This window comes from Macrotis lagotis, chromosome 1 (assembly GCF_037893015.1).
Source record: "Macrotis lagotis isolate mMagLag1 chromosome 1, bilby.v1.9.chrom.fasta, whole genome shotgun sequence".
NCBI classification, from domain to species: domain Eukaryota; kingdom Metazoa; phylum Chordata; class Mammalia; order Peramelemorphia; family Peramelidae; genus Macrotis; species Macrotis lagotis.
In genome coordinates, this window is record NC_133658.1 from 219,387,911 (window position 1) to 219,400,992 (window position 13,082).

The window sequence follows — 13,082 nt, forward strand, 5'->3', positions numbered from 1 at the left end:
ACACATTCTTTTATTGCTTTTTGCCTGAGTCACTTTTTGTTAACAAGATCAGGGAGGTAGGTCAATGGAACTGAAGGCAGTGGGTGCTGTCAATTGTCCTAATGAAGGCACCTATTTCTCTTCTAATTTGAGACTGCCTTTAGATGATATGTAAAAGCAGTTAAACCTGAAACCAGTGGGCTGCTGTTTATTGCATTATATTAAATTATATATTTATTACATTATATTACAATATAATGATCCATTATATTATGATTGCAGAGCTAACTATATTAGGAGGGGAGTCAGATTTGACTTCCTTGGTGGAGTAGTGTGACTCCAAAGATGTGATACTCCTGGGCATTTCTCTGTGTGTTTCCATTTATTGTTTGTATTCCCATAATGAAGAAAAAAAAAGGTAAATAGCACCATTTTAGAACCTCTTGTTAACCTTTTGTTTTGACATTTCTGACCATGAAAAGAGATTGTTTAAACCAAAGATTTTTTTATGACTCTGTCAGGTCAGAGACCCTCTCCCTCTCTCTGTTAACCCTTCTCCTCTGAGATCAGAAATATGTTTTAAAAAATGTTGGGAAACTTGAATTATATTCTCAATGCAGAAATTTATTAGCTATGCAATCTTAGGCAAGTTATATTATCTTAGTTTACCCCAGTATCCTGATCTATAATGAGCAAAATAATAATGGTACCCACCTCCCAGGGTTGTTATGAGATCAAAATAATGCATTATTAAGTATTTAAAGCAATGACTGGCATATGCTGAGCACTCTATTATTTTTAATTGAATGTAATTATTTCATATTTGATAACTCTAAAGGGGTTTTAAAATGCCAAAGATGAATGGTTTTATATATGATAATTTAGAAGCACAATTAATGTCATCTGTAGTTCTGTTTCATGTTTTAAAAACATGATATTTGTTATTATTATATTTCTAACTTCTATTATATTGTGAAATTTTAGGGACCATTGTAACATAAATCCTGTTAAGACAAAACAATGCTGTAATCTGGATTCTGTTACATATGTATTGGGCTTTTAAAGGGATGTAATAAACTAGATATTTGAAAACTATTAAATATTTAATAAATTTATAAATCATAATTTAATATATGATATATTTAATATATAACATAATATAGTATAGCATAATTTATTTTATCAATTTATAAAACAGATAATATATAAACAGCAATTTTTCATTTGAAAATTTTGACTATTATGAAAAGTATATAGGGTGGTTTAAAGATGCAGTTTCAACATATTAATGATGAGTCAACTATTGGGTATTTGCTTTATATAAGTAGCTTTAATTTACAAGTAAAGGATAAATGAAATATTAACTGTTAAGAAAATATCAGGAGAGGTATTCAAGTTCTATAGTTAGTGAAATTCTGCTATTTAAAAAAAAATTCTCCAGGCTATCATTTACTTTTTGTTTTGAATTTTGATTAGAGGGATAGTTGTCTGAATTGTCATGAAGCCCATAGTAGGAAATGACATGTGTTGCAGTCTGGGAACTGCTAAAAATGGAGGTCTGTGCTTAGGAAAAGTTTTGGGGTTGACCCTGGCACAATCTAGATAGAACCCTCCTGATTCTATTTCCCCATAATGCTATTTCCTTTCTGAAAAGTAAATTTCCCCACCTAGTTAATCTTGGGTATTGCTTTTGATATGCTGTGACTATGTGATAGGCTATCAGATAAGACTTATTCTTGGAATCAAAGAGAGGTAAGGAAGTTTCTCCCCCTGTTCTGGTGCATGACCAAGAAAGTTTTAAGTACAATGCCAGAACATCTCTGAGTTAATATAATAGGATGCAACATCTTAGAATTTTAACTTGTATTTGTGATCAAATTAAATGATAGAGATGATATCTTCCCAAAGAGGAAATGATTAGACAAAGTAACAAATCAAAGATGTATAAATGGAATCGAAAATTTTGAGAAAGTATTATAAGATAGATATTATAAATTAGATTTCCTAATTGATCTATCATGGAAATTCAGACTTTGAGTATGTTTTCATAAAAAGTTCTCAAAATTGGATTAAAATTTTATACATGAATCATATGGATATGATGAAGTGAAGTAATTTTCCCATTATTACAATATCTATTTGATAATTTTAACAGGCAGAAGTGCTCATTTTATGAATGGACCCTCATAAAATTTTAAAAGTCTTCTATCACATACAGGATTTGCATAAGCATAGAAATTGTAAATAGTATATAAATTGATATTTTCTGAAATTTCAAAATTAGACAAACAGATTTAAGTGATTATAGTAAATTATATTAAGTTAGAATTATCTAGGAACTACATTTGGAATGAGAGAAGCAGAGTCCTCTTTAGAGCTTTCCTGAGAATAAAACCTAAAAGAAAAGATATCCAGGGACAAGATAATTACATGAGACATCTGGGACTCAAATGTGCTGCTTAAATGGACATTGATAATGGGTTATTAGGATATAAGGAGACTTGATGTTAATTAATATTGGTGATAACTATTGAATTGCTTTGGTCTTTTGTTTCAAGATGTTTATGTCTAAGTTTTATAGGTTACCCTGGTGACATGTAAATCTCCCTTCTCAGAACTAGTGCATTGTGAGCCCTCTAAGTTGTATCTGACTTCATGTAACTATGCAATTTATGAAAAAACTTAATTGTATTGTTTGAACATAGCCCTGGGTGACTGGGAAACCATGTGATGTTTAGAGATTCTTAACTAAGGATTTATACTATAGAGACCAGAAACTCAGATTCAAAATTCAAAGGGTTTTCTCTAAGGGCACCTACCAGCTCTTTCTGACTATTCCCACAACTGCCAAACTTATCGGTGTGGACTCCTAGATCATCCAAAGAAAGCCCCTGCTCCTAAGTGAATAGCAGAACCCTCCATGGATCTCTAAGTTCATCTAGTATGGATCCAGAAACAGTAAATATCCAGATGAAACAGCTCACCCAAAGTTCTGGACATAGGCTGAGTTTATATACTGTTTTAGTTGTTTTTTTTTTTCTTTCCCCCACCTCTTCCATTTGGTGATATGCCCAGCCATCAAGCCTCTGATTCAAAGTATAATGACATTTTTTTCCATCTACATTCTTGGTCCCCCTCTTTTCTGTTTGCGAACAAACAATGGTTATCAACGATACCTGGGACACATTAACCAGATAGGTCCCCTCAAGGAAACAACCTTAACTTGTCCTGACTGGCCTCTCACATGGCATCTTGGCTTATACCTGCCTCTCCTTTACTGGCCAGAAGGTTAGGGATTCTTTCAGACCTCCTTGGCAAAAAGGGGGAAATGTCAAGATATTAGAAGACCCCTTGTTTTCTAGAGCTAAGGCCCAGCAAGCACATTGTGCTACAAGTTCTCATCTTCTGAAACCCATGGTCACTGAGCTTGGGTAAGCACCAGCAGGTCCAGACAAGAAGCCATGCTATGAATGGACATTTTGTCACTAGTCAACCTTGCCTCACACTATTGTTACACTACACTGTTTGACTCTTTTCAGTCACAAGTATGTGAATTAAGGCTCAGTCCCACTGCCTTAGGTCCCCCCACTAGGGATGGGGGCCAAGGCACATATGTCTAGATCCCCTCTTGCTTACAAGCCATTTCCCTCACTTTGAAATTAAACTTCCATTTGATTCCTCTCTCCTTTGTCTAGGCTGCTCTGTTCTGCTCTGGCTACTCACAGGTTAGAGGCCAGTTGGGTCAGGTTGACAGGGTCAATATCTTAGGTTAATCCAACATATACTGTTCCCAGCAGCACTCTGATCACTGCTTCCTTTTCTTTATATTCAATAACCATTCCTTTAATATACACTCTATTTTTTTGACAAGAAATGAAATCAGTCTTATCGGCCCACTATTGTGTCAATGTTGCCCATGCTCCAGTCCTATATTACAACTCCTCATTGTCCAAGATCTTTCAGAGATCCTAGACAGTGGTTTAGGGTTCATATCTGTGAGTCATTTTAGTATTATAGGAGGCCTTTCTTTGGGGTCTGGTGAATTGAACTCATGTGGGGGAAACTAGGTATTTTCTTATTGTTTTCCTATTAAATATGAGTGTCTGTTGCCTATTAGCTATTTTTGGTTTGGCCCTTAGAGTCCAAAAATCATCATCCTTACAGAGAAAACAGAAGGAAAGTATAAAGTGAGCAGCTGTTTCTCACCAACAAAGCAATGTGGTACAGTGGAGAAAAAGTGGAACAGGGGTTAGAATTGCAGTCAGAAATACTGGTTTTGCCTCCATACTTTACTACTTGCTTCTACTGTGATCTCAGACAAGTCTCTTTGGATCTCATTTCCCAACTTCTAAAATGAAGTGGGTCTATATCTGGAGGATCTCTAAGGTTCCTTTGAGCCCCCCAATCTACAATCCTACTACCTGTTTTTTGATCCTATCTGCCCTCAGCAGGGGTACTATTCTTTTCTTAATTCTCTTTTGTTCCTCTAATAATTCTAAAACAATATCTGCCTCCCTCCCCCCCCACACTCCCGTGTTTTTTTGATACTTCTGTTCCTATACCTTAGTATTGTATCTATTCCCCAGTACCTGCCCTTCTTTTTAAAACCTATTTTCATTGATCCATTTCCTGTATGTCATACAGGCATTAGACATATAAATACTTATTCTCTTCCCTTCCCCTGTGTCACAAGGTTACTGTCGAGTATGTTCTCCATATCAAATATTATTCTTCCCCCCTTCACTTGAGATGGCTTGTAGAGTCTGTAGAAACATGACATCAGGTGAGGGCTGAGCAGATTCTCATAATAATATTGCCTGAGGCACTTCTTCATAATCTACAAAGAGCAAAACAACCAAGTGACTTCCAATAGCCAGGAGGGGCGCCTTTTAATAGCTGTAAATAGTTTGGTGAATTGGGAGGAATCTTTGCCCTTGAGGGGACAAATTTTGAGGATCTAAGTTTATATCTTAGTTCTGTCATTAACTGTATAAACCATGTGGCTATCATGGACATCTGTCTTCTCCTAAGTTTATCAATATTAATATACACACACAAGGTAAAGTGAAACATTCCACTGCTCAGATGGTTTCTAGGGGCTCGCAGAAATTTGAACTAGAGGACCCCATAGAAGTCCCCTAGATGTATCTTATTTTACAGATGAAGAAACTGAGGCACAAAGAGGTTAAGTGACTTGCCAAAGGTAATTCAAGGTTTAAGTGGTGGAGATTGGATTTGAGTTTGGCTTCTTTAACTCTAAATCTGTCAGTTTTCATTGGCAGATGTGCATCCTGGAATGAAGAAAGGGAATATGAGAAGAGCTGAGCTTTTATCCCTGGTGTTCCTGGCTGTGCTATGGCTTGTTTTTGTGCTGACTTTCAGGATGGAGAAAAGCTTCTGCTTGGTTACTATGTAGCTGTAAGAACATTGGTGGTGAATTAGTTTTCTGCATATCAACTACACTGCCTCAGGGACAGAAAAGGAGACAGAAAGAATTCTCTTTTTGTTGTTCTGAGGGGGAAAAAAAGGAAGAAGGACTTATAGGTACAAAAATACAGCAACATTTTTTTTTCATAGCAGCCTAAACTAGAAACTAAGGGGTTGCCTAAGAGGAAGAGCTAAACAAAGGGGGGCATGTGATTGTGAAAGACTGTTCTTGTGCCATTAGAAATGATGAAGTGGAGAAATTTAGAAAAAGTCTAGAAGTCTTCTTTGAACTAAAGCAGAAAGAAGTGAGCCAAACTCAGAGAAAAATTCCCACGATGCTAAGGACAATATGAAGAGAAACAGCCTGAAAGACTTTGCAACTCTGATCAATGCAATACTAAGTCACAATTTCAGAGGAGTGAAGATGAAATATGTTGCTTACCTCCTGTCAGAGAAGTGACAGAATTACATTTTTAGACATGGTCAACATGGGAATTTATTTATTTGGACTATGTAAATTTGATATGATGATTTTTCTTTTTCTTTCTTTCTTTCTTTTTCTTATTTGTTTGAAACCACAATGGTAGGGAAAGAGAAAAATGAGGTTTTCAAAATTATCTATTTATAAAATGTGAAAAGCTCTGACCATGTCAAGAAGACCATTCTTTTCTCCAAGATAAAATACAAACTACTTTGCTTTGCTATTTGGCATTTAAAATCCTTTGATTTTCCAGTCTAATTTTCCAAGAATACTGAACATTACTCCCCTCACAGACTCTATATACCTGCCAAACTGACATAATTGCTCTGTCTTGTCTACAAGATTCCATCTCCCCTCTTTGTTCAAGAACCCTTTTTCTATTCCATGCCTGTAGTTGTCCTTCTTCTGTATCTGGATCTTAGAGAATAGAATCTCTAGCTTCCTTCAAAGGCTAACTCAACTGTCATCTCTTGTAAGAAGACTATCATGATCCCTCAGTTCCTAATATTTTTTGCACCTCCAAGAAATGACTTTGTGTGTCATTTGTATGAGTTTTATATTTACTTATCTGTGTCTACTAAGAGAATGTAAGTTCCTTGAGGGCAGGGAATATATGATTTTTGTCTGTGAATCCCTAGGAACTTGCACAATACTTGATGCTGAATAAATGTTTGTTGATTGAATAAAGATGAGTTGAAACAAAGATCCCAGTGCAACCCAGAATCCCTCAAATTAATCACCAAAGACACATTGCTTTATGCCACTGGGTCACTTTTCATCTCATTGAAAGGAACCTTTTTTCTCTGCTCAAAGTCATTTTATTGGACCAATCCATCTCTTCAAACTAAGCTTCCTTCTTGCTTTAAAATAGAGTCATGGGGGCGGCTAGGTGGCGCAGTGGATAAAGCACTGGCACTAGAGTCAGAAGTACCTGGGTTCAAATCTGGTCTCAAACACTTAATAATTACTTAGCTGTGTGGCCTTGGGCAAGCCACTTAAACCCATTTGCCTTGCAAAAACCTACAAATAAATAAATAAATAAATAAAATAGAGTCATGGCATCCCTAATTTTAAGACAAAACATTTAATTTCATTTTTGGGTTCTCACTTGTCATTCATCTAGTTACTTTCTAGTTACTGAGTGACTTTGAAATCCAGAATGGGCCAAAATGGAAAAGAAATCCTCAGTTTTGATGAGATGCTCCTTTCTCTCAGGGGTGTGTGTCTATATAACTCACCCACAGTGTTCTCATTGTAGTCAGTGTTGAATTTAGGGTCATGTTCAGGGCTACCTCCACAGGTGTAGGTGTATCCACAGACATTAAGCAAAGTCAATAGGCAATGTGGTCCTTTAGAGTCTAGTACTAATGCCAATCATGGGAATATATGACAACCCAACCCTCTTCATTTTATAGATGAGAAAGTTAAAATTCAGAAAGATTTAAATGATTTGTCCTCAGTAACAGAGGAAGAAATGAGAAGAACTGTAATATAAACCTACTTTCTCTGACTCCAGATCAATAATACATTGCTCAACATCCTTCAGTGCCTCCCTGGGACTTGCTAAATTCAATCAAAATTCAGTCTACAATACCACAGAACAATTAACAGATCTAGAAATATCTGTGAGATCTATGGAAAGGGGAAAAATTTATGACCAAGCAAGAAATAGAGTACATTATAAATTTTAAAATGGATGATTTTGACTATAATAAATTTAAAAGTTTTTGCACTAATAAAACAAATGCTGCCAAGATTAGAAAGAAAACAGAAAGCTGGGAAACAATTTTTACAGCTGGGGTTCTGATATCTATTCTGAAATAGATAGAGAATTGCATTAAATTTATAAGGTTACAAGTCCTTCCCCAATTGATAAATGGTCAAAGAATCTGAACAGTCAGTTTTCAAATGAAGAAATTAAAGTTAAATATTATCATATGAAAAAATGCTCCAGGGCAGCTAGGTGGTGCAGTAGATAGAGTACTGACCCTGGGTTCAGGAGGACCTGAGTTCAAATCTTACTTCAGACACTTAAAAATTACCTAGCTGTGTGACCTTGGGCAAGTTGCTTATCCCCATTGCCTTGCAAAAACTGATAAATAAATTGAGAAGAAAAATGCTACAAATCATTACTGATTTGAGAAAAGTAAATTAAAATACTATGAGGTTCTACCTCATACCTATGAGATTGATTAAGATGACAAAAAAGGGAAAACTATCAATGTTGGAGAAGTTGTGGGAGGATTGGGAAATTAAGGCCATTGTTGATAGAGTTGTGAACTGATCCAAACATTCTGGAAAGCAATATTGAATTATGTCCATAGAACAATAAAACTGATGATACCCTTTGACCCAGCAATACCAATACTAGGCCTATATCCAGAAGAAATTATAAAAAATGGGAAAAGTCTCACATGTTCCAAAATATTCATAGCAGCTCTTTTTGTAGTGACAAAGAACTGGAAATTGAGGGAATGCCTGTCAATTGGGGAATGGTTGAACAAGTTATGGACATGAATGTTATAGAATACTATTGTTCTATAAGAAACCATAAATGGTCGCATTCTAGACAAGCATGGAAAGAATTACAGGATCTGATGCTGAGTAAAGGGTACAGAACCAAGAGAACAATGTACACATTAACAACAACATGGTAAGTTGCTCAGCCTTGATGGATGCAACTCCACTCAGTAGTTCAGAGAGCTAGGACAACCCTAGGAGATCAGCTATGGGCAATGCAATTCCCATCCAGAGGAAGAAAAACAAAGCAAAACAAAACAAAATCAAAAAAGCCTTCCAAAATCTGAAAGAACAGTATATTCACCTTTTAAAAATTTCTCTTATGTATTTCTTTCCTATATCATGGTTTTCTTTCTTTTCCCTTAACCATAATTCCTCATCCAGAAAATGACTAATCTGTAAACATATTAAACAAAAATGTATGTACAATATTCACCAGACTGTTTGCCACTGAGGGGAGGGGGATGGGAAGGGAAGGTAGAAGGGAATTATGTAATTTAAAAATATACATATGCACAGGGATGAATGCTGAAAATTTCTCATTACATGGAGTTGGAAAAAGTAAAATAAAATATCAATTGGAAAAAGAAATATCAGTCTCTAGAACACAAGGCCTTTCCAGGTTTTTCCCACATCACTCCTTTATAGTAATAATATAGTAACAGTTTGTCAGCATGGATAGAGATCTAACCTTAAGAGTCAGGAAGACCTGGCTTGAAGTCCTGTCTTTGATATCTATGGACTGTGTGACCCTGACTTGTCAATTAACCTCTGAATAGCACAGGGAATTCTCTAACTTGCAAAAAAAAGTTGATGATCTACATTTATGGAGGAGTTTCTCCAATGGTAATTTTCTATACCTGAGAAAAATCACAAGGCTAGCTTTCACAGTCCCAGGTTTTGTATCCTCCTAAGTGTAAGTAAGGGAAAAATGGCATTATTTGTTGACCTGCAACATTTATATTGATTTCTTGCCCCCTGTCTCTGCCTATCCTTCTTCCTTCACCTAGAATTGCCCTTCCTTTTTTTTTACTTTTTCTTTTTACAAGGCAAATGGGGTTAAGTGGCTTGCCCAAGGTCATACAACTAGGTAATTATTAGGTGTCTGAGGCCAGATTTGAACTCAGGTACTCCTGACTCTAGGCCTGGTGCCCTATCCACTGTGCCACCTAGCTGCCCCTTGCCTTTCCCTTTTCAACTCCCAAATCCTACCTCTTTCAAGACCCAACTCAAGAATAATGGCTTTCATGATGTTTTGCCAACATCTAACAATCTCTTCTTCCTCCACACTGTATCCTCACATCCCCCAAAAAAGAGAAAAATGAGAAAAAAGGAAATAGATATTTAAAAAGTTGATGCTACATTCAAGAAATAGCATTCAGTTGAAAGGGAGAGGAGGGGAAACAAGCTAATTTTTTCAATGCTTGAATCACCAATCTGGGAATAGCTTTTGATAGCTTTGTCTGGTCCTCTTTTCTCTTTGTTTTTGAAAACTCCAAACTCTGATTACAATTCTCAGTTTTTACTTTTACTTACAAAAACAAGTCTGAGTAGCAGGAAGCCAGGAAGACCTGAGCTCAATTTTGGCTTCAGAGAGTTACTAACAGTGTGACCCTCGGCAAATCACTTTCATTTTATTTGCCTCAGTTTCCTCCTCTGTAAAATGAGCTAAAGAAGGAAATCACTCTGGTATCTTTGCCAAGAAAATCCCAAAGGAGGTCAAGAAGAGTCAAACATAACGGAAAAATGACTGGACAAGATCAAGTCACTATTTTTTTTTAGGTTTTTGCAAGGCAAATGGGGTTAATTGGCTTGCCCAAGGCCACACCGATAGGTAATTATTAAGTGTCTGAGACCGGATTTGAACCCAGGTATTCCTGACTCCAGGGCTGGTGCTCTATCCACTACGTCACCTAGCTGCCCCTCAAGTCACTATTTGTATCAAGAGAAGACTTATATGCAAATACACACACACACACACACACAAACACACACACACACACACACACACAAACACACACACATACACAAGACCCTAATCTTTGAAATGACAGACTTCTAGCTCTTTATGGTTTTCAGGGGTCTGGGTCTAGTCATGAATTAATCAGGAAAGGATAGAGTCAGACTCTCTTTGCAATGAAAGTTTCAGCAAAAGCCCAACAATCTAGGGAAGACAAAAAGAAAGACATCAGAAGAGCAATGTGGATGGAATGGATCCAATGCTAGGATTCTTGGCTGTCCTAATAATTGTTGGATTCACAGAGGGATGGAGCAGTTTGGAACTGAATAATCACTCTCTCTCTAGCTTATAGAGGTGAAGGGTTCTTTTGCCTTGAAAAGAAATGAAGCCCTGATAGATTGATTCCTTATATATCTAGGTCTGGGAAACTATAAGATAGTATTATTGGAGGAAAAAAAAAGAATGAGAGATTTCATCAGAGAAGTGACCTAGGACAGACTCAGAAACTTTGGGCAGGGAAGAATATTTAAGATTTGCTCCCCAAATCGCAATGAAAAATACTAAAAAAACAAGAGATCTTTCTACAGAGAGGTCTAGGGGAAGGCTAAGTTTATTGAGTCCTGGGCTAGCAAGCCAAGGTGAGACCAGCAGAAGCTCAATCTCTGGGCTTCTTAAATTTGAGTCAAGATCTCTCATGATTTTAATTGTAGGACTCATGTGGTAGAAATAGTCAATGAGGAAGGAGGAAGAAAAGACCCTATTGAAAAACCAATTAATCGGTCAACCAAAAAAGCCAGATACTGTGCTAATCACTGGGGAAAGCAAGAAGAAATGGGAGAGGGATGGAAAATGAGAGAAAGAAAGGAAGAAACAAATAAAGAAATAATCCTTGCTTTCAAGGAGATTCATTTTAAAGCACCTTTTGTTGTTCAGCCATGTGCAATTCTATTTGATTCCATAGGGCTTTTTTGGTCAATCAGATGGAGTTGTTCTACCATTTCCTCCACCAGTGTCTTCCCATTTTACAGTTTGGAAATTGAGACAAATAGCAGTTAGGTGACTTATAGTTTCTGAAGAAAAACTTGAATTCAAATCTTCCCCATGCCAGACCAGTTCTCTAATCACTATTCTATCAAACTGTCCCTAGATTTTTTTATATGATATTGTTTATACTTTTGGTAAAGTTTCTGACAATATATTTATGCTGTTGGAATTCATTCTCTTGCATTATAGAGGCTTTACTTTACTTGTAGATGAACCACTAAGCCCATAAGGCTGGTATATTGAGAGGTAGTGTGGTGCATTAGATAGAACACAGGTCCTGATATTAGGAGGATGTGAGGTGTGTAAATCTGATCTGAGCAAGCCACTTCACCTCTCTAGGCCTTAGATTCTTCATCTCTAAAAGAAAGGAGTTTGACTTTTTTAAAAGTTACTTCTAACTCGAAATCTACTATCCAAAATTCTTCAGAGAGGATCTAAAAGGCTTGATGATTTCCCTTACTATGCAAATCTAATTTGGGCTCAGCAAAAACTCTTTCTCAGGTTCACGTCTTTTATTTCTTTTCTCCTCCTTTTGCTAAGTGATCAATTCAGATAAGGAAGAGTTTGGCTCTATCTCTCACACAATAAACCGTAACAAATAGAGATTCTAGTCAATCCTCATCCATTCATTTCTCTTGTTGATTATTTATTTATAATTCCTTTGACCTTTCCTTGAAAAATGTAAGGTCAGAGTGAGGTGTGGAAGCCAGCAATAGATACAGTCTCACAAGGCTGGAAAGAATTTAAGAGATCATCTTGTCCAATTGTTGCATTTTTATAAACTTATCAATTATTTGAATTATAATTTATTTTTTATAAATAAATAGATATTTTAAAACAGAATAATTACTCTTTGTCAGTGGTCCTTCCTTTATATCACTTGCCTCTTTGGGGGCTATCTCCAGTCATCCTGCCAGTGGACCCAGATGGCTCCAGAGGAGAGAGTGAAGTTGTCACTTAAATACAATTCACTTGCAAATCATATTTTTTTTTTAGGTTTTTGCAAAGCAAATGGGATTAAGTGGCTTGCCCAACGCCACACAGCTAGGTAATTAAATGTCTGAGACTGGATTTGAACTCAGGTACTCCTGACTCCAGAGCTGGTGCTCTATCCACTTCGCCACCTAGCCACCCCATGTTATTTTGTTGATGACATGATCCTATCCGAAAATGAAGGACAAATAACAAGCTGTGACTAGTAATAGTTGCCCCACTGAAGACCCAACTAGTCATTTCCAGTTAGGCAATACAGCTCCTTCCTTCCTTCCTTCCTTCCTTCCTTCCTTCCTTCCTTCCTTCCTTCCTTCCTTCCTTCCTTCCTTCCTTCCTTCCTTCCTTCCTTCCTTCCTTCCTTCCTTCCTTCCTTCCTTCCTTCCTTCCTTCCTTCCCTCCTTCCTTCCTTCCTTCTTTTCTTTCTCTCTTCCTTCCATTCTCCTTTCCTTCCTTTCTCCCTGCCTTCTTTCTTTTCCTTGTGCTTATTTTCAACCCCTGAATGACCTATTCATCACAATTAGAGATCCTTAAATCATACTATTACTGATGCCCATTGTCCCCATAATATTGGTGATATTCATATTTCTATGATGTCTCCCAGTGAAATATCTTTTGGTGATATACATACTGTTTTGTCCTAAAGTTACCATCCATTCTGGTCCTGGTTAATAGCTGCTG

At 36.7% G+C, this 13,082-nt stretch overlaps 1 protein-coding gene across 1 annotated transcript in view; it reads right to left on the reverse strand.

Moving 5' to 3' along the window:
- Positions 1 to 13,082, reverse strand: part of GALNT14 (polypeptide N-acetylgalactosaminyltransferase 14) — a 353,138-nt gene that overhangs the window by 60,570 nt on the left and 279,486 nt on the right. The gene's annotated exons all lie outside the window — the stretch shown is intronic.